Below are 22,488 nucleotides of genomic sequence, written 5' to 3'. Positions count from 1 at the left end.
AGCTTTGTTTACATAGCGGATCATTACAAAATGTATCATATTCCATAAAGCACCTTGGCCCCATTAAAAGGCCAAGGACCTCATCATCAACTGGTACAAGGTTGGCTGTGATAATTACATGTCATAAAAATATTAATACAGCAACTATAAACCTGTAATTTATTAAAGTGGTAAAATTATACTTTAAATCATGTAATGGTAAAGCCAAAAGAGGTCTTGGTATTAGCATGGTATCACTACTACTAATCACTTACAAGAAAGCATTTGCTTTTTTGAACTTTAGAAGGCTTGGTTACTTTGCATGACTTGCTTCTATAACCTGGCTAGAAACTTTTGAAATATGGTTCATCTTTGCTTTGGATATTTACTTGTATGAAATGGAACTTTTCTATCTTTTGGTTGGCCTTTCTTTTGGCAATCAGGTATTCAGACTCATCATCTGAAGGCCTCCCTGTGGCTTCACTTAACAGGGTTTCAAGAGTACAGGTGATTTGAACCTGGATCTTGAGTTCTTTCCTCCACCTGGGCTTCCCACCAACCTCACAAAACAAACAAAACCAATTTGTAAAAGGAAATAAAAATAAGTCTCAGAAAATATGTGGAGTTGGAACCAGCACTGTGGCATAACGAGTAAAGCCACTACCTGCCGTGCCAGCATCCCATATGGGCACCAGTTTGAGTGCCGGCTGCTCCACTTCTGATCCAGCTCTCTGCTATCGCTTGGGATAGCAATAGAAGATGGCCCAAATCCTTGGGCCCCTGCGCCGGCGTGGGAGACCCAGAAAAAGCTCCTGACCCTTGGCTTCTGATTGGCGCAGCTCTGGCCATTGTGGCTATTTGGGGAGTGAACCAGCGGATGGAGGACCTCTCTCTCTCTCTCTCTCTCTGCCTCTCTGTAACTCTGCCTTTCAAATAAATAAAATAAATCTTAAAAAAAATGCGTGGAGAAAAGAGCAGGCAGTAGGAGAGTGTGTGAGTGCTCAGGGAGGGGGCAGGAAAGGACAAGCTTTAGGCCAAGGCGAGAGGCATTCAGTTCAGTGAATGAGACGTTTACAGTTACAGATAGGTTATTGATTTGTTTTATAGAAGCAGAGTCATTTGTTTTTTTGAGTTTATAAGTAAAATAAAAGCCACCTCCTTCTCTTCCTGGCACCTTTTGGTTTTCATGTGCACAGGTCTGAAATTGGGAAATGGGCAAAGAGAGATACTGAAACTGAAGTGTGGGTGTGACCGCTGCTCTTTCCTGTCGTCCACTACTCCCTCCAGCTGTGCCCTCCAATGCTTCAAGATGTCTCTGACCAGGTTTTGTTCACTACAGGGTAAATTAGCAAGATTCAGAAAGAAAGAAATGCTAGTTGGGCTAGAAGAAAGCAATTTCATTTCTCCACTCTGCACCCGATTTCAGTTGTTACATGGACACAGGTCAATGGCAAGTTCCCAATGTTAATAAAGTCATGATCTCAAGCTGCATCCTTCTGTAGAGACCTATCTTTGGAATTGTTACCTGATCCTAGACCAGACTCCTAATGATCTCAGCAATAACAAATAACCAGCACTTACCATGTCCCTACCATGTCCCAGATACTCTGTTCTATTACAGTTAGTATTTACTAACAGTTTCAAGTTGACAGAAGCAAAGCATAGAGCCCAGAGGTATTAAGTTAAAGATCTAATAGGAAATAGAGCCTGGATTTGCACCTAGGTCTGTCTTAGAACTTGACTATACCTACATTTGTTCTAAATAAGCTCCCAGGAAAAAAAAAATCACTTTATAAACCATTTTATTCCAAATTACTCTTACGAAGGGTGGAGGATAGAAGTTAGTTATTCTTGTGGATTTGTTTATTGTTGTGTTCTTTATGTAACCTAAATTCCATAGCAGTCTCTCCTGGACAAATGTGCCAGCTCTTAAGATCATTTCTAATATAGTTGCATAAAAATCACAATGTTAAACAGTTGAGTTAAAGAGTTGAATCGTGGAGCCAGGAAGGTCCTTAGGAATACTTGGTCCAGTCTTATACAGATGAGAAACCCTGGCACTCAGAGGAGTAATGTAACTTGACCACTCTCATGGTTAATGTGTGACATCGGCTGAACTGAACCCAGGTTTCCAAATCCCAGCTCAGCCTCAATGCCATTACATAACACAGTCTGAAAAGTACCAAGTCTTCTAAACTCTTCCACCTAGCCCAAATTTATACTGGCACATACGAAATTCATCCAGAACCTAAGGCACATCCCAGAATGGGTGATAAGGAGATTCCAGCAGTATAAAGATAGGATGGGTTCTAGAATGAGTTGTAGGATGGGTTCACTTATCTTCAGTGGTGCCAAAATACAACAATCCTTTTCTCTTATCCAAAATATAACACCCCATACTCTAAGCTTTGTTGCGCTATCTTCTTGGAGCTTTTTTTTTTTTTTTTAAGATTTTATTTCTTTGAGAGGTAGAACTACAGACAGAGAGAAGGAGAGACAGAGAAAAAGGTCTTCAATCCACTGGTTCACTCCCCAAATGGCTGCAACGGCCAGAGCTGGGCTGATCCAAAGTCAGGAGCCAGGAACTTCTTCCAGGTCTCCTATCTGGGTGCAGGGGCCCAAGTAGTTGGGCCATCTTCCACTGCTTTCCAAGGCTATTGCAGAGAGCTGGATTGGAAGAGGGGCAGCCAGGAGTTGAACCGGTGCGCATATGGGATGCCGGCACTGCAGGCGGAGGCTCAGCCTACTACGCCACAGCACCGGCCCCAGCTCTGATTTTTTACTAGCTATGTGACTTGGATGAAATATGTCTTTGGATCTCACTTTGTTCTGTAAAATGGAAGTAGTATCACCTCCCTCAGAGAATTATGAGGCTGTTAAGAAATAACACATGTAAAATGCATATTAGGTGATCAGTGAAGATTAATTCTATTCTTGGCCTTGCTAGAGTTTCTCAAAATGTTGTAACATATTAGAGTGGTCGTGTTATTTTGCCTTTAAATGTACTGGAGTCGGTTGAATTCTGATATAAGGATTGCTTTAGTAACCTTTTTTTGTAGCTGAAAACGGGCCCAGGTTGTCTCTGTGAGTATGAGTGGCCCAGTCACAGTTAATTTGCTTTCTTACACTGTAGGGTTGCCAGGGTTGAATTAAGTGATTGTATTGCTTCACTTTCTGCCACAAGCTACTAATACCAAACTCCATGTGGAGTTTTGTGGCTCTTCTAGATACTGTTCAAGTATCTGAGTGTTTCCACATAGACCTTTGCAGTTCAAAGCGATTGTTATATTTTCAGCCAAGTAACTAAGAGAGATTTCCAGAGAATATTACCGCCAATAGAAAGCTTTTGCTTTTCATTGCAAAATACCTGAGACTTTCTCACGTTCATCTCAGTTAACTCTAGTTTTGACTATTTGAGGGGTGCTGGCCCTTTTTCTTGTGTCACATGTTACTGACTGCTGTTATTGACCAGAACAGCATAAAAACACTACAAATTGCCCTTTTCGCCCTCAGCACTTGATATCTACCCTGGGCTAAATTACATCTCTGGGGAGTGTTTGGTCACACTCCTCTGCCCAGCTGCCACACTTTGTCATGTGGTACTCGCTGCCCTGCTTGGGAATTTTGGAACCAAGTCTTTGGCAACGCGTCCCATTCATCATATGCAGGGACGAAAGCAACTAATGTGAGTTTTTTTCTTACTTGTACCTGTTTTTCCTTTTTCATTACTAATCCAAGTGGCCTCAAATAGACTTTATTTTACTGGTAGCACACTTTCCCTTTTAGTGCTTGGCAAATGTACAAGTATATTGCAAAGTGTGTCTTTTTCTTCAAGTTTAAGGCTAGTTGTGTGTTTTCTCCAGTGCTACAAAGTGATTTATCTCAAGCTAGAAACCTAGAAATCACCTTTGCTAGATTGTCCCCACCCTTATTACTACTCTCAAATGGGATATATAGAAGTTTCAGTTCTTACCGAGGAGTTAATTATGTTTAAAGCAGTGTCTGAACTTTAATGCTGCGTACATCAAGAACTGGCATCTTAGTAAAATGCGGATTCTGGTTCAGGAGTTCTGGGGAGCCTGAGAGGATGCTTTTTAACATGCTGCCCTTTGATATCAGTGCTGCCATCATGAGCACCACACTTTAAGTGTTAGTGACCTTCTGAGATACATTCTTCGCTATATCTTATGCCAAAACGCATGCTTTATAGGCAGTAACTAGACTCCTGTGTTATTTTGTTTGTTTGTTTCTTAAAATCAAGATTCATAGAATCTGAAACTAGCTCTCTAGGACAGCAACACTGATTTGAATATATATATATTGATTATAAATGCTCTTGACACAAAGATTGGTACCACACAATTTACAAATAATAAAATCTGTGCTGCTCCTTATTGTAAATTCCATATATTCAGTTGGATCTCACAGAATGCTTTTGTTGGTTTTTTCCAAACTCTTTCCACCATACCCATCCTATAGTACAATTGATGGAGCATACTATCCATGTAAATGTTGGTGGCTATTTTCATTTATGTTAATGAGAGACAAAAATGAAACAACGAAGACATATGTTAGAGCTATACTCATTCATCGATGATGTGAATGACTCCTCTGCTGAATCAGATAATGGTATTTAAATCCTGGAAGGATAGTTCTTTAAATATACTATTCACAACTTAAAAGCAACACAATGTCCTATTAAGCTTAACCTACATTATTAACACTTTTAAATACTTTCCTTAAGTGTAAACAATCAGTGGAACAATAAAGACTTCCATGTTTTGTGGCGGTTGCTGATTTCTGTGATGTAAAAACTCCCACCCTGGCCAATTTCATACTACTGACATGACTGAGCAGAGTCGGAAGGAGCCAGCACAGTAACGTACGACTATACTGAATTTCTACTGTGCAGACAAAACTGGCACAAAAAACCTCAGAAGTACAGATGCTAGTATTTGGAGTATTATTTTATTTTGGGAATAATTTATTTAATTATAAGTTCATATAATTTAATGTTTAATTCTGGCACTATTTTAATGGGCTTGCAAAATTCCTGAAAATTTAACCTGTTTTTGTGAGCTACTAGGGGCTGCTGGCTCCAGCACACCAGGGGATGTAGATCATTTGGGCCAGTCATTCTCAACATCAGCCATACATTAGAACACCCCAAGATACTTCTTAGCTGCAAGTCTTTGGAGAGCAACATTAGGGCCCAGGAACCTGAACTTTTTGTACTGACATGTGTTTTAAGTAAAGAAAAATACACAAGTCATAAGTATGTAACCAAAAAATTTCATAAATTGAACCCACAAAACCAGCATCTAAATATAGAAACAGAACATTACTGGCACCGGAAGCCTTTCTCACACCCCTACATGTGAAAGCCTAGTCACTACCCAACCAAGCTGACCGCTGCCTTTACTTTTAATACCACAGATGAGTTTTGCCTGCTTTTGAACTTTCTGTTAGATGAAATTATACCCCATGTGCCTTTTCTTTTGTCTTCTTTCCCTCAATATTGTTTGTGAGGTTCATGTATAATGTATGTAGCAATAGTTTGTGTTTTTTATTGGTGTCTAGTATTCCATTGTATGACTAGACCTCAATTTATTATTTACTCTTTCTGTTTCCATTGGTGGTTTTGTTCCAGATATTATGAAAGTTAGGAACAGTGCTGCCAGCAACAGTCTTGTACAGACAACAGTATTCAAAACAAAACAAATCCCTCAGTGATTCTGATTGTGCAGCCAATCTCTTAGCTACCTTCTCCTCAACTTCCCCTCCTTTTTTTCTCATATGACATGACTAAAGCCATTGATTCATCCATATAAATGTGCTTTTAGTTCCATAAACCATAAAGCTATGTTCTTCCATTCTTTATAGTACTTTCTCCTGGCTCTTTTTAACAGGTGTCCCCCTGCCTCCCCTTTCATCAAGTCATCAGCATTTGTGCATTCTAAATAGGGATGAGATTAGGCCTCATATCAGTAAGCATGGAGGGAGTAAGAGACATGGTAGACATGGAGCCAAAGGCTATATTTGGCTGCTGGTCATTAGACTCCTGAAAAGAGGCCTCAAGGGAAATGGTTTCCCTTTGTGTTTATCAAATAAAACCAGCAATGAACCCTTGCAATAATTCAGATTCTAATATTTTTTAAAAGTCTGTTTATTCAACTGTAATCAATACACAATTCTTCTTAAGTGCTGAAACTTAACTGAAAAGTGATCACTGTTAAATATAAGAGTGGGAATAAGAGAGGGAAGAGATGTGCAATTCGGGACATGCTCAAGCTGACTTACCTCAAACGGTAGAGTTAGAAACATACCAGGGGATTCCAATTCAATCCCATCGAGGTGGCCTGTACCAATGCCATCTCACTAGTCCCAGTGATCAATTTCTGTTCACAATTGATCATAATGATAGGACTAAGAACCAAAGGGATCACATAAACAAGACTAGTGTCTGCAAATACTAGCTGATAGAATAAATAAAGGGGAGAGTGATCCAACATGGGAAGTGAGATACACAGCAGACCCATAGAATGGCAGATGTCCTAAACAGCACCCTGGCCTCAGAATCAGCCCTTAAGGCATGCGGATCCGGCTGAAATGCCTATGAGAGTATTTCAGGCATGGAAAGCCAAGACACTCTGGAAAAAAAAAAAAAAAAACTAAATGAAAGATCTCCGCGAGTGAGATCCCAGTGGAAAGAACGGGTCATCAAAGAAGGAGGTACCTTTCTCTGAAGGGAGGAAAGAACTTCCACTTTGACCATGGCCTTGTCTAAAAATTATCAGAGTCCGTGAACTCGGGGCTTCCATAGCCTTGGCAGCTCATGACAAGAGCCTAGGTTGATTACTGATGCCATAAACAAGAGTGTCAATTTGTTAAGTCAACAACAGGAGTCACTGTGCACTTACTCCTCATGTAGGATCTTTGTGCTTAGTGTGCTGTACATTGAGATCTAATGCTATAACTAGTACTCAAACAGTATTTTTCACTTTATGTTTCTGTGTGGGAGCAAACTGTTGAAATCTTTACTTAATGTGTGCTAAACTGATCTTCTGTATATAAAGAGAAACGAAAATGAATTTTGATGTGAATGGAAGGGGAGAGGGAGTAGGAAAGGGGAGGGTTGCGGGTGGGAGGGACGTTATGGGGGGGAAGCCATTGTAATCCATAAGCTGTACTTTAGAAATTTATATTCATTAAATAAAAGTTTAAAAAAAAAGTCTGTTTATTCAGCATATACCAGGCACTTTCTACATGATACCTGAAATACTTGAAAGCTTCATGACATGACCCAGAAAGATTAGTGTTTGCTCATTGGCTTATTCCTACACCTGCTATTCAGTAGGTGTTTTCTTGTTGCAACTTTCTAGGCTGAGGGGCTGTGTAGGCTTTTATGATTTTTTTATGGTTGGGCCTATTAAATTATTAGTTCCTTTGATATAATAGTGAAAGGAGCTGGGGCAGGCATTGTGGTGCAGCAGGTTAAACCTCTAGTTGGATTGACCACATGCCGTATCAGAATGCTGGTTTGAATCCTGGCTGCTTTGCTCCCAATCCAGTTTCCTGACAATGAATCCTGGGAGACAGCAGATTGTGCTCCAACTAATTGGGTCCATAGAGTTCTGGTTCCTGCCTTTAGCCTGACCCAGCCCTGACTATTGTGGGCATTTGGGAAATGAACCAGTTGATGGGAAATCTCTCTCTCACTCTTTCACTTTCTCTCTGTGTCACTATGTCTTTCAAATAAACATAAGTAAGTAAAAAAACTTTTTAAAAAATAAGAAGCTGAATGACCAGACTCCAAAATATCAACAGTGTCATTTTTGATGAGGAGAATGAGTTCCCAGGATTGAAAGGAGGTTTCCAACATAAAGGGCTGTTTCCTACCAACTGAAAGACACTTCTGCTGAACCTTTCAGAGTACACTGAGAAAAGGTCAAGAATGGACGTTAGTTTTACATAATAAAGGAAGAATGTATTCTCACACAGAAATAGTCTAGTCCTTGCTTCCCTTCCTCTCCACACTCACATTTTTGGTAAAAATTATTTATTACACAAATAACACATATTCCTAATAAAAAAGATAAAATATATATATGAAAAGGAAAAAATTAAGTTAGTTATAATCCTACTCCATAAAAGATGTTAGCATTAATATTTTAATGGACATTTAAGTTAAAAATTATAATGAATGGTATAATTCTGTAAATTTTACCATCTTTTTCCACTTAAAGATTACCATGAAGATCTTTCTATAACTATAGTAAATGTATGTCTCTATACTCTTTCATTATATGGATGTATATTAGGTTGATTTTTTTTTTAAACCAATCCCCTGTGATTGGCTTTCTAAAGTTATATCCAATATTTTGTTTCCGCAAACAGTGAAATGATGAACATTCTTTTAAAGATTTTTGTATGCCTTAATTATTTTTCCAGGAATAAACTCATACTTCAGTGAGAGTTGTAGAAATTTTAGTCTTTTGACTTAAAATTGCCAGTTGCAATCCAGGACAATGTCATTTCTACTCCCACAAACAGTGTCTCATTCTTATTTTTTTCTAATGTACAATTCTTCATGTAATAATTTCTACCCAACATTGGAGGGTATGAAAATATGTCCTGAAAGTAACTAGCTGGAACCTATTCTTTGCTGTTAGCCAATAACATCAAATAAAATAGGAGATTTGGAAGGAATCAGGTTTATTATCCACCAGCACTTTGGCATTTATGGTTTCATGGTTGTGAGACATTATGAACATAACCTAATCCTAGCTAGCATATTAAACTCTCATAAATGTTTAAATATAATTGCTTCAGTGTCATTGTATCTGAAGAATTCACAGCAAGCAGTCTCTTCTGTAGTCTGTGGCTACAGAAGCTGACCTGCTGATATCTGTCGAGGATGCCTTCAATGAACTTACTACGGAGCACTCTAGAGACCTTTCTTCATGAGGATGAATTTTTAAACACCAGTTGTCTACAGACTTGATATTAGCTTTCTCAAACAAGAATTTACAGAGCAGTCATTTAACCTAGTGGTTCAGACACCCACATCCTGCATCTGAGTGCCTGGGTTGATACCCAACTCCAGCTGGTGATTCAGCTTCCTGCTCATGCACTCCTGGGAGGCAGCAATGATGGCTCAAGTAATTGGTTTCTGCACCCTTACAGTAGATGCAGACTGTGTGCCCTGCCCCCAGCTTCGGTCCCAGCTACTGCAGGCCCTGGGGGCGTGAGCCAGCAGAAGGACGTGCTCGCTCTTTCTAAGTTTTTTTTCTATAAAGGGAACAGATTTCATGAATTTCATGTATACAGTTTTAATAACATAGTCATACTTCCATCCACCCTCTTCCCTCCTTTCTTATTTTCCTTTTAATTTTTGTGATGACATATTTTCAGCTTACTTTATAATCACATGCTTAATCCTACCCTAAATAAAGAATTCAACAAGTAGTAAATAAAAAAACCACTGTTCCTCAAGAGTATAAACAAGGGCTATAAACAATAATCAAATCTCAAGATGTCAATTTTACTCAGATACATTACATTTTTTGTAATAGTTACCACAAATTAGAGAAAACATATGTTTGTCTTTTGGGGCTGCCTTATTTCACTAAGCAACTGGTCTCCAGTTGTATCCATTTGGTTGTGAAAGACTGGATTTCATTATTTTTATGGCTGAATAGTATTCCATCATGTTAAATATACCATATTTTCTTTATCCAGTCATCAGTTGATGGACATCTGATTGCATATGTTAGCTATTGTGAACTGAGTTGCTGTAAACATAAGGGTATAGATAACTTTCATATGCTGATTTCATTTCCTTTAGATAGATTCCCAGGAGTGGGATGGGTAGGTCATATGGTAGATCTAGTTTTGAGATTTTTGAGGACTCTCCAAACTGTCTTCCATAAAGGTTGGACTAGTTTAATTCCTGCCAACATTGTATTAGGATACCTTTTCCTCCACATCCTGTTGCTTTCTTATTTTTGTTATTGTATTTTTTGATTTTTGGATGATAGCTATTCTAATGGGAGTGAAGTGAAACCTCATTGTGGTCTTTACCTGCATTTCCCTGATGGCTAGTGATCCTGAGCATGGGAGTTCACTCTCTCTCTCTCTCTCTCACCCCCCAAAAAAATTAATTTTTTTAATTTTAAAAAACCAAACACATAGTTTTGATATCTCTTTAAAGACTTGATAAATGTTTAGTTACTAATTCTTAGCAAATCTTCCTGACCCAGCCCTTCCTAAGGCTCACCTATGTTCAGACTCTCCAAAATCAACATGTACAAATTTTATGCCTTCTTTAAAAAAAGATATTTATTATTTATTTGAGAGAGAGTTATAGAGAGAAGGGAGAGACAGAGAGAAAGATCTTCCATCCACTGGTTCACTCTCCAAATGGCCGCAACTGCCAGAGCCAAGCTGATCCAAGCCAGGGGCTTCCTCCGGGTCTCCCAGGTGGGTGCAGGGGCCCAGGCACTTGGACCATGTTCCACTGTTTTCACAGGCCATAGCAGAGAGCTGGACCAGAAGAGGAGCAGCTGGGATGCAAACTGGCACCCATATGGGATGCTGGCACCGCAGGCGGAGGCTCAGCCTACTATGCCACAGCATTGGCCCCAGTTGCTTTCTTTTTTTAACTTTAAAAAATATATTGAATATAACATGCATAACGAAATGTATACAGATCACAAGTATAAGCTTGATGAATTTTTGCAAACTGAACATAGCTATACAATCAGCACCTAGATGAGAAATCAGAATGCTACCAGCGCCCAGCTTCTGGTTCCCACTCCACTGCCCACTCAGTGTATTTGAAACACTGCAAATTCTATATCTAGGGTAAATCCTTCACTTAGAGCAAAGAGCAACTTTTCAGTGGACCATTACTTTATATGAGCTAACTACTGTCAGATTTGATGGCAACAGCTCCTTTGTAACTGAAAATGTATAGGAGTTACTTTTCCAAGTAATAATTCTAACATGGAATTTGTGCACTGAGTATGCATCAATACTTAATGTACTTGTTATTTTCTACACAACGTTCATAGCAACAACTTTGGAACCACTTTCTTCTTAATGAATGTAAAGCTGAATTATGCTGTATTGATCCAAGCTTAAAATATCTTGACTACAATTGATTGCCACTTTTTCATGTTGTTTCCAAACAATCACTGAAAATTGTTCATTTCAGTTTCCATAAGTATTCCCTTTGAATGTTCAAAATTTTAAAGTCATGAATTTTTTACGTTCAGTTTAAGATAGAATTCTATGTGTGTGTCCTGGGTATCCATAGCTGTCTTTTTATATAGTTCAATTTTGTGTCTGATATTCAGCAAAATATCATTTATATTTTTTTTATTTGGAAGCTTGATTGAGGAGGGGAACAGGTTTAGGAGGCTCTCCATGCTTTATAAACATATGGCTTTGAAACACAACATACTTATCATCAAAAATCACTATTATGATTGGACTATATCAGAGAACCTTACTAGAATTAACATTGATTATACTTATGTTCCTGCTGTTCTTTTAAAAAACTGAAATATTTTTTCCCATCATAGAAGTAACATATCTAAGAATATTATTCAACCATAAAAAGTATTGAAGTACTGTTACAACTTGGATGAACTTGAAAATACTATGCCAAGTGGAGAAAGACAAACACAAAAGAACACATATCATACGATGCCATTCATATGAAATGTCCAGATTAGGCAAATCCATGGAGACATAAAGTAGATTGTGATTGCTATAGCTAAGAAAAGTGGAAAGACTTCTAATGGATATAGGGTTTCTTTCTGGGGTGATGAAAATATTCTGGAATTTTAGATAGTGAGGATAGCTGCACAACTTTGTGATATAAGAAAAACTAATGAATAGTACATTTTAAAAGAGTGAGTTTTTTTGTTTATTTGTTGTTTTTTTTTTTTTTTTTTTTTTTTTTTTGGGCAGAGTGGATAGTGAGAGAGACAGAGAGAAAGGTCTTCCTTTTCCATTGGTTCACCCCCACAATGGCCGCTGCGGCTGGCACACTGTGGCCGGTGCGCTGTGGCCGGCGCACCACGCTGATCTGAAGCCAGGAGCCAGGTGCTTCTCCTGGTCTCCCATGTGGGTGCAGGGCCCAAGGACTTGGGCCATCCTCCACTGCACTCCCGGGCCACAGCAGAGAGCTGGACAGGAAGAGAAGCGACCAGGGACAGAATCCAGCGCCCCGACCAGGACTAGAACCTGGTGTGCTGGCGCTGCAGGCTGAGGATTAACCTATTGAGTCGTGGCACTGGCCAAGAGTGAGCTTTATGGCTCTGAATTTTATCTCAGATTTTTAAAAGGTAAACACATGTGCATTATAGACAATTGGAAACTGAAGTAGAAAAATGAGAAGAAAAGTTACAGCCCCATTTAAGCAGCAATTACTGTGATCTTTGTGTATTTCTTCCTGATCTGCTTTCCAAGGGCGGTTGTTGCAAGGGGAAGAAGTTGATATTGCCATAAATTAGATGACAGAGACACAATTTGTGCATGTTAGTTACGCATTAAGACCCACCCCTCTCCTCCAAAAACAGATGAGTTCCAATGAAGATCTATTTTGTTGGTAGAGAGGAGTAATGAATGGGGATGCAAATAAGGGCAAGCATTGAATGCAGTCCAACCCTTTAACAAGGAACAAGAAACTAAAGGGGAAAAGACCCAGGGTTCTGAGAGGCAGATCTGAGGCATCGTCATGACAGGTGGAAATGTTTTCCTAGAGGAAAGCATTCCAAAGTGACTTTTTAGGAATTTTGCTGCAGTATACACAATATATGAAACAAACCACACCCCTCTATTCTTAAGAAGCCATTCCATTTTCAAGGCTTTCAAAGACTCATGTTCTTGTTTGTTTTAGCTGTGTCACTGTGCTAAAATTGTGCTTAATATGAGTGAAAGAGGAGGCCCAATTTCATTCCAGTTACAGATATTCAGTACTTTGCCCATAACATTTGTTTCTCTAGATTATTGCAAGCTCATTGTAAGTATAACTTCAGTGACGATACTTAAGACTTACTGAGTGTTCTCTTCTTGTCAGCCACAATGATTAAAATATTTTACAAGTATTAGCTAACTTAATCTTCATAACAAGCCACTGAAGAAAGTGATTTCCCCAGTGTATTTAGAATCTCCTTTTTCCTCCTCTTCTCTTCCCTACCCCCACCACTTGTTAGTAGAGGGAAATTTTGTTCTGTTGAATCACACATTGCTCCCTTAGTTCCTCAGGAACAAATATTATGTAGGAAATTACATTTTGACAATAAAGCCCTTTATTATGTTCCGCTGCGTCATTTTCAGATGGTCTTTACTGTACTTCTATGACCTGCACCTCACTAATTCATTTTCATTTTACTGTATTTTAAGGCTGCTGCTTACTTTTGCCAATATAGTTTTTAGTCTGGCTACCTTGCGTTTCATTTATACATGGCCTTTCTGTGTTTTATTGTCTTACCTACTTAAAATTTCATCTGCCATTGGCTTAATACATGCATTATCTCCTTTTGAACCAGGTTCTTTTTGCATTTTTCTTCTTTCTTTTTACAGGTTTATTTAGTTATCCAGAAAGAGATACAGAGAGGAAGAGACAGAGAGAGAGAGAGACAGAGAGAGAGGCATCTTCCATCCGCTGGTTAATTCCCCAGATGACTGCAAAAGCCAGCGCTGGGCCAGGCTGAAGCCAGGAGGCAACGAGCTTCATCCAGGTCTCCCACATGGGTATCAAGGGCCCAAGTACTTTGGCCATCTTCTTCTGCTTTTCCCGGTCCATTAGCAGAGAGCTGGATCAGAAATGAAGTAGCCAGTACAGAAACCAGTGCCTATATGGGGTGCCAGAGTCGCAGCAACAGCGTTACTGCTACACCACAACACTAACCCCATCTGCTGTTCTTATAACATATCTCCTTCAGTGGAAGACCTTTCTTCTTGTCTTTTTTTTTTTTTAAGATTTATTTATTTATTTGAAAGTCAGAGTTACACAGAGAAAGGAGAGGCAGAGAGATAGAGGTCTTCCATCTGATGGTTCACTCCCCAATTGGCCGCAACAGCTGGAGCTGTGCTGATCCGAAGCAAGGAGCCAGGAGCTTCCTCTGGGTCTCCCGTGCAGGTGCAGGGGCCCAAGCAGTTGGGCCATCTTCCACTGCTTTCCCAGGCCATAGCAGAGAGCTGGATCGGAAGTGGAGCAGCCAGCAATCAAACCGGTGCCCATATGGGATGCTGGTGCTTCAGGCCAGGGCATTAACCCACTGCGCCACAGTGCCAGCCCCCTTCTTTTGTCTTTTGATAATTGCTTTTCCTTTTCTGTGCCTCCTGGATTTTTTTTTAAGATTTATTTATTTGAAGACAGAGTAAAAGAAAGGCAAGACAAAGAAGGAGAGGGAGAAGGGGAGAAAAAGATCAATCTTCTATCCACCAGTTCAATCCCCAAATAACATCAACAGGTGAGCCTGGACCATACCAAAGCCAGAAGCCAGGAACGCCATCCAACTCTCCACACGTGTATGACAGGGACCCAAGTACTTGGGCCATCATCTGCTGCCTCCAGAGTGCATTAGCAGGAAGCTGGATCAGAAACAAAGGAGCCAAAACTCAAACCAAGCACTCCAATATGGGATGTGGGTATCCCAAGTGGCAACTTAACCCAGTGTGCCACAATGCCCACCCCTACTTCAGTTCGGGGTCCTTAACAGACCATATAGATCATATACCAAATGGTCTCTGCTTACTTCATTCATATAAAAGGGAATTCATGCTGGATAAGAATTGAAGTATATTCCGAATGCTTGGATAACATAGGCTCCATCAGAGACCAAGTTAGGACTTGCTGTTTAATAGAATCCCAGGAAACCACTGAGTTCCAGAGCAGACAAGCAAAGCTGCTCAGCACGGTGCAGGTTGAGAGAACCATTGAAGGTGAGATAAAGACACTAGTGAGGAATGTTATCACCAAAGAACACACACAAATGTCCAGTCTCAGGGAGTTTACTCTCCTCCCCATCCTGCTGCTTCCCACATTAAGCCCACAGGGTCAGTCACTTCTAGGCAGTTTCAGAACTGAACAAACCTGATTGAGCAGACTGGAGGAGGCAAAAAACAGAATGAAAAGAGGTGTTTTTTGAGCTCGGTTTGCCCAAGCTTGCCCATCCTCAGCCAAGGACAGTTGTTGGGATTGCTGCATGCTCTTGGCAGCAGGTAGTTTCCCAGCGGTTTTCCAGGGGCTCCACACCTACCCTTTCCACTCTTGTCCCGAGTCAGGCCAGTTCTTGTTCCTCAAGACTATCCAGCTCCCTGTCCAGAGCAATTCTTTTCCCTGTGGAAATGGGGAGACTGCTGATCTTCACCAACTTTCTCTCCTTGGCACAATGGAAGTGGATTTGGCAGAAACCCTTCCAATTTCTGGCATGTAGCTACTTCACACCCTTAGTCATGGTACTGTTGCAGAGTCTGCTATCTGCATAGAATAAGGCTGATTCCTGTGAGTCACTGACAGAGGAGAGTCCAAGGCATCTGCAGCGTCCATGTTATCTTGAAGTCCAGCCCCTTGCATTTTGTGATGACGCTTTCTTTTAGGCCTACACTGAACTTCGTCATCCAAGACCTGTTTTCATATCAGTTTTGAATCATTCTTCACATGTCACATAATTGTGCCTCCCTTTTCCCTTTCTTTTCCAGACCCATAGAGATCACCAAAATGGGTTGGGAATCCCTTGAATTAGGATGATAATTTTACAAGTACATGAAAAATTGGTGAGACCCTTATATGTAGATACTGTCAAGATTTATGCATTGGCTGTAGGCACAATAATTGACACACTCTTTTATTTTGCTAAATCAGACCCAAGCCTACATATATCACATGTAGGTTGTTCTGTTTTGGCAGAGGGGCCTGGTCCTTCCCATTTGGCAAAGGGGCCTGGTCCTTGATTCCCTCGGTTCCCATGGTTACTGATGCTCCTCCTGCTGGGGAGCAATGGTTGATGTGAATTTGAAAACTACTCTCAAGACAGACCATACAGATGCCCTTCCAAGTCTTCCTCCCTTCAACCATAGGATTAGTCACACACTGCTGCCCTGGAGGCCACAATTCTTTATCATGAGTTCAGCAGAGATGGCCTTGTACATGTTCTCTGCCAGCCCCAGGTAGACGGTTTCCTAAGGAAGAGTGGAATGGCTGTATTTTTGTATGAATTAAACAAATTTTTGCTGAAATCTGTATATGGGTAAGGTACTGTGAAAAGTTATAAGGATGTAAAGATAAATTAACACTTTCTGTTGTCAAAAATGTATAGTCTTGATGAGTTAGAAGTGGAATACATAACAATTATCTATCTTACAAGTCAGAACTTGATGAATACCCTAGAAGATGGTAAAAAAAAAAAAAAGGAAGCGTGTTTTATGTGCATCTTCTTTGAAAATGTAACTTGAATCTGTCTACTTTGTGCAGTCTCTGCTGATCCCACCCTGATCAAAGCCAACATCTTTTCTCTCTGCAGAACTTAGGAGCTTTCTCCTAGTCCCTTCACCTCTGCTCATATTCTCCCAGCACATGTCCTCCTCACAGCCATCTTGTGATATTGGTGATACTTTCATAAGAGTACATATTCTGATTAGGAGCTCAGAATAATGAAATCTGCATGACAGAACCTGTCACTCTTTTGCCCAAACACTTAGCAGCTTCTCACTGCATTTGGAATAAAATAAAGTTTCTGACTATGGGCTAAAAGATAGTGTGTGTGACCTGACGCTGCCTGCCTCTCTAACCTTCCCTCACGTCAGTCACTCCCTGGACCACTCCTGCCTGCTTCCTCTCCCACCTCATGACCAGGTCCTTCTCCATTTTCACATAGCAGGAAGGGTCCTCATCACAGGGCCTCCTTGTCTGCACTGCAGATCTCCTACCCATTGTTTTCTCTCACCTGGTATGTTTTTCTTAAAAGAACTTACCAGATTCGTGACTATGCATTTCTTCCTGTTTATTTGTTTCTCCCCATCTGACTCTAATGTCTGTGAGGACCACAACAACAGCTGGCTTGTTCACTACTGTACCCTTGTGGGCCTGACACTCAGTAAGTGCTCAACATAGACAGTGGCCTCTGTATCCACGAGTTCCAAATCCAATGGATTCAACCTCCTACAGGTTTAAAATATTCCATAAAAAAATGTGTAGTAAACATGTGCAAACTTTTTTCCTGTCAATATTTCCAAACAAGACAAGATGACATCTATTTACTTTATAATAAGTAACCTAGGGGTGATTGAAAGTATACCAGAAAGAATGCATAGGATATTTGCAAACATTACACCACTGTATAGTAGGGACCTGAGCATCTCCAGATTTTAGAATCCATGGGGATCCTGGAACCAAACCAACAGAATCCTAAGGGACAAATTTATTTATTCAGTTAAGGTGGCTTGAATACTGCTAAGGGTGGAGAACAACTATAGCAGGTGAACCAAAGGCATAGGAAGAGCATTTGAGGAGAAGCTGCAACATAAAAAAAGCCATCAGAGGAGAGGTTACATGGCATATTTGTAAAAGAAAGTAGATGGGTGTGTCTAAAATATAGCACATGGTTTACTTATGGTGATTTTGATTTTGAAATCTATCCTGGAATTTTTCCTTTAAGTTTTTGATATGTTCTTCATTTTGTTCTTTTAGGACAGTGGTAATTACGGGCAGTATTTAGGTAAGAGAGAAAGTTTATTTCTAATCCCGGCTCACCTCTGCCACTGATCTTGAGTTAGAGAGAAAGAGAGAGGGTGAGAAAGAGAGAGAAAGGTCTTGAGCGGGGCTCTGTGAAGATGGTGAGTGGATGTACAAAGTGCCTCTGTGTTGTTTTCATCTTGGACTCCTGTACCTTGTCCTTTCTTTTACTTTTCCTCTTTTGTTCTAATCAAAACATTCAATTGAGAAAATGTGGTTGATTTAAATAATGGATCCTGTTGATTTAAATGATGGAAGACAGTTTTATCAGGGGATATGTTTCTGTGAAGTTTTCATTGAGGGAAGTCCAGTTTGGCCCTTACTGTCTCTTCTGCAGGTCTGGACTCACTCTCTGTTCCAGCTGAAATGTTTTGTGTGTGTGTGTGTGTGTTTAAAACAGTTCCTGCCAGCCTATGACTGGTGATTAAGAGCTCAGAATAATGAAATCTGCACAGTCGAATCCTGGCTGTGGGCATAGTTATTATGCAACTCCTAACATTTCCCTTTGTTTCTGTCAATAATACAAAATTCTCAGCCTTTCTTTCAGAGCTAATTCTTCAACTAAACTAAAAATTTGTTCCACTAGTATTTTTAATCCCTAACTAAAGTATTTCTGGAAGTTCAAATTCTGTGCTTTTTGAAGGAACAGCAAAATGTACTGGCTGCAGAGTATCATCATGTAAACTGTCTGTTACAAGGAGTACAAAGGACCCTACATGGGCCTTAGATTTTTGTCCCTAAGCAGACTGATCACAGGCCTTGATCAAAAGAGCAAATATAGCAAGATATACAACAAAAGTGACAGAAAGAGGTGGCATATTCCTGTGTGGCGTGATTGAGCAATTAGGAAACTGCCAGGGAGGTGTCTGGGACAAATGATAAACCTTTTCTCATTCATCCTTCCTTCCTAATTTCTAAATGTCTCATGTTAGAAGAATCCTGCTCACTCTCACCTAAATTAATTTTAAAGTGGCCAAGCACTAAAGTGTACCAATCAAGTTAGGTTTCATCAAATACAGTGCCCCTGAATTACCAAATTACGGGTACTGGGCTCTAAAAGCCATCCAGGAATACTACAAGTGAGCAAGGGATGTGTCTAGCAAATAAGAGAGGCACAGAATACCACGAAGGCCATTAGCTCAAGGCTTTAAAGTAGGAGTGGAATATCACCATAAGAAGGGAAATGACTTGAAGTGGCATCTGAGGTCACATGTGGCTCTGTCATTATTTTGGCTGTGGTCACTATTTTGGCCATATTTGACCCTTGAATAGAGTCAAGGTTAATCTGGAGAACCATTGGACCAGAGCTGGTGATTAGCAAAGGCACAGCAACACCTCACCACTTTCTTTTAGGTAAAATGATTGCAGGGCTACCACAAGTTCAAGAGTAAGGGACCTAGATGCCACCTGCTGATGGGAGTTGCTTCGGCAGCCTTCGATCACCTAGCACTGACTGTAAAGATAGGAGTTTTGCTCCAAAGGAATATTTTGAAATTTGAGATTTCAGAGGTAAAATGTTTCTATCACACAGCCTAAGTAGAGAGTGATAAAGATCATGGTCACTTTAGAAGTGAAGAAACCATGAGGTCATGATGTGAGATGTATCATCCTGTGGGCACAGTGGGAACACTAGCTTGGCAGTGAATGTGGAAGAGTAGCCCAAAATCCAAAGGATGACAGACATAATGGCAGCAAAATGTGTGTAATCAAATTTATGGGGTGATCATGTAGACCATGAAGGTCATAATCCTCCTTTTCTAAGTCAGCTTGGTGACTAGTGGGCACCCTTCACTTTCCAACCTCTATGTTGCCTTGTTCACTTGGCAGTTTTCAAATAAACTTATTACTCTGACTCCCAGGTAGTGTGTAGGTAGACTCTTCAGGTCGCATTTCAACTATGAGCATCCACGTCCAGAGAATCCCTTGGGAGGGTGAAATGAAGTACAAGTCAGTTTGGAGTGGCGGTGACAGAAGCTGCCATGGTGAAGGTTTCCAGTGTCCAGTCTTCGAGCTTTTTCTTTTCAACCTTCCTTATCTCAGGTGTGCATCTATAGACAAAAGGATGTCTGCACAAATCAGTAAGATTTATGGTGGTGAAATTTATTAAGTGTTAAGTAATATTTATTACCTCATTTTAGGTAAATAAAACTCAGAAACCAGATAGTCATTATCCAGATGGCCCTAAGAGCTCACTCAACCATGAGAGTGCTAGATGGGAATAAATTAGAGCCCATCACAAGTGGAGAAGATGATTGCATATTTTTATAATCACTGCCATAATTAAATGTTTATTTGTTTATGTGTAACAGATGAACAACTGATTTACAACAATACAAGGATAGTATGAGTTTACAATCCTTGGCTGTGACTTCACATTCTTAAAATGCTTTTTTAGAGTGCCACGAAAGAAATTTCTACCCCAAATGAAAAATTTTTAGCATTTGGAGATTCAGCAAGCCTCCCTTGGAATCCCATACCTACAGCGAATGATCTGGGCTGTGAACATTTGATTCTGCCCCATATCTTCTTTCCCCTTACGTGTTATCCCCTGTGCACCAGGTTCAGCACCCTTGGCAGTCACTTCGGTCTTGAGCAGATTGCTAGGGATTAGAGTACCCATGGATGTTATCCTCACCTTTGACACAGAAATTCTTTCAAGGCTGTGCATGCAGTATGTCTAAAAATAAGTGAAGCAGAGTGATAGTTTTTGTAATTATAGCCTTCATATAAAACTAGCAAGGCCTTGGTCTCTCTCAAAGTAGCGATCTGTAAAAGCTAAACAGCTACCCCATCAGTACTTCCAGGGTTCAGATTATCTGGGGGAGTCCTCATTTGGGGCTGCTATCAAAACCAGCTTCTAGCAAGCCAACAAGAAAACCATTTTTATGTTTTCAGCATCTGTCTCAATTTTTACTGTGTCTAAGCATTCTTCCAGATTTTAGGGATTGGCTCTCTATAATGTTTATCTTAAAATATAAAATTCACCCTCAAACGAGTAATATTTTGCACCACATAGGACAGCCAAAATAACATGCTTTGGGTTACAAAGCTGTGAGGCTCTAAAGGAACCTGTTTCTCTGATTCATGCTACCCCATGATAATATCCCCAGAAATTTGTCAAATCTTGTTAAGAAATGTTACCATTTTTCATTCTGGAATCTAGAAATGCCCTATGTAAATATTGTAATCTAACTTTTTTTAAAAGGTTTTATTTATTTATTTTAGAGGTAGAGTTACAGAGGGAGGAAGGGAAAGACAGAGAGAAAGGTCTTCCATCCACTGGTTCACTCCCCAGATGGCCACAACGGCCAGAGCTGAGCTGATCCAAAGCCAAGAGCCAGGAGCTTCTTCAGGTCTCCCACGTGTGTGCAGCATCCTGAGCACTTGGGCCATCTTCCACTGCATTCCCAGGCGTATGAGCAGAGAGCTGGATAGGAAGTAGAGCAGCTGGGACTGGAACCAGCACCCATATGGGATTCCGGCACTGCAGGCAGAGGCTTAACCCACTACGCCACAGTACCAGCCCTTTAACCTATCTTTTTTGTTGTTGTTGTTAATTATAATCTTCTCACTCCCTCTCTCCCTGCCCAGAATTTTTTCTGCCTTCTTTGCTTAAAGTCAGCTGTGTTCCACCTTGTGTTTCATCCTTTAGCAATGCGTTACCCTTTTAGTTACCTGTTCTAAATGTTGCCCTTTTTATAGATTTTTTTTGTCACCATTAACTTCACAAGTTTACATCTAATTCTCACCTTCCATCTGACTCAGTTTTGTTGTCATCCAATGATATTCATCTTAGCATCAATGATTATACTTTTGAAGCCATCAGTTCCTGCAGAGGGACTTCCAACATCAATTCACTGAATGTTCTCAACCTTAGAAGATGTGTATGTTATACTTCTAGCTTAACAGAGCAGAGTCTGAGGCCCATTAAGTGCAAACAACTTGCCCAAAGGCTAAGGACTGAATAGTAGGGGAGCCAGGATTCAAATTCACATCTATCTGAGGTAGAGTTTCTCAACCCCAGCATCATGACTCTTGGGACTGGGTTGTTCTTGGTTGTGGGAAATTGTCCTATACACTGCAGCATGTTTAGCAGCAGGATCTTTGTAACTCTACTCACTGGGAGCCAGTAGCTTCCATTCAAACTCCCTGATTGTAACAACAAAAATGTCTCCAAACGTTGTCCAGTGTTCCCTGGGGGGTATTTAAGAACCATTGACTTAACAACAAATTCATGGTTTTGCTACATTATACTATCAAACACAAAATTAATAAAACCATAGAATTTGAAGGCTAAATTTTTAAAGAGATCAATTTTTGGAGTCACTACACCTGGCTGATGATCAGAACTGGAGATATTTTTGAGATTCTCTTTGCTCACCAAGATGTTTAGAATCAGCATTTGCCAGGCAGGGGACAGTATGTGTCTATTTTAAACCTCTCCACAGTGTAAGAACCACAAATCCTAAACTAACCACTGTTCCTTTAATCACTCCAATTCCATGCCTGCCAAATCATTCTCCAGCCTTGGGTTTCACACCTCTTGATTGGACGTTACAGTCGACAGTTCCCCTCCCTTCCCAAGACAGTTCCTCATTCAGATAGTCCTAACTGTGGAAAAATATGCTGAGTATTTTTCCTCATATCTTTCCATCAATGCCTAGAATCTCATATGACCCAAATTACCATTTTTCTCAAACCAGTTGAATTAAATAGTTACTCAGTCTCTCAATTATACCTTAGGCTCTACCATAAAT

The 22,488-nt window shown here is 40.2% G+C and overlaps 1 protein-coding gene across 14 annotated transcripts in view; it reads left to right on the top strand.

Annotated features, from left to right (window-relative positions):
• RHOBTB1 (Rho related BTB domain containing 1) overlaps positions 1 to 22,488 on the top strand; it is a 133,547-nt gene that overhangs the window by 68,213 nt on the left and 42,846 nt on the right. The window contains exon 1 of one of the 14 annotated variants that reach the window (XM_070057696.1): positions 17,694 to 17,714. The exons of the other annotated variants lie outside the window; for them this stretch is intronic. The gene's annotated coding sequence lies outside the window, so the exon portion shown is untranslated. Of the gene's footprint in view, positions 1 to 17,693; positions 17,715 to 22,488 lie in introns of those variants that run through there. 14 annotated transcript variants of the gene reach the window in all.

The sequence above is a fragment of the Oryctolagus cuniculus genome, chromosome 15 (genome assembly GCF_964237555.1).
Source record: "Oryctolagus cuniculus chromosome 15, mOryCun1.1, whole genome shotgun sequence".
Taxonomy (NCBI): Eukaryota; Metazoa; Chordata; class Mammalia; order Lagomorpha; family Leporidae; genus Oryctolagus; species Oryctolagus cuniculus.
The sequence above is the reverse complement of the archived record's forward strand: the minus strand, read 5'-3'. Positions and strand labels throughout refer to the sequence as shown.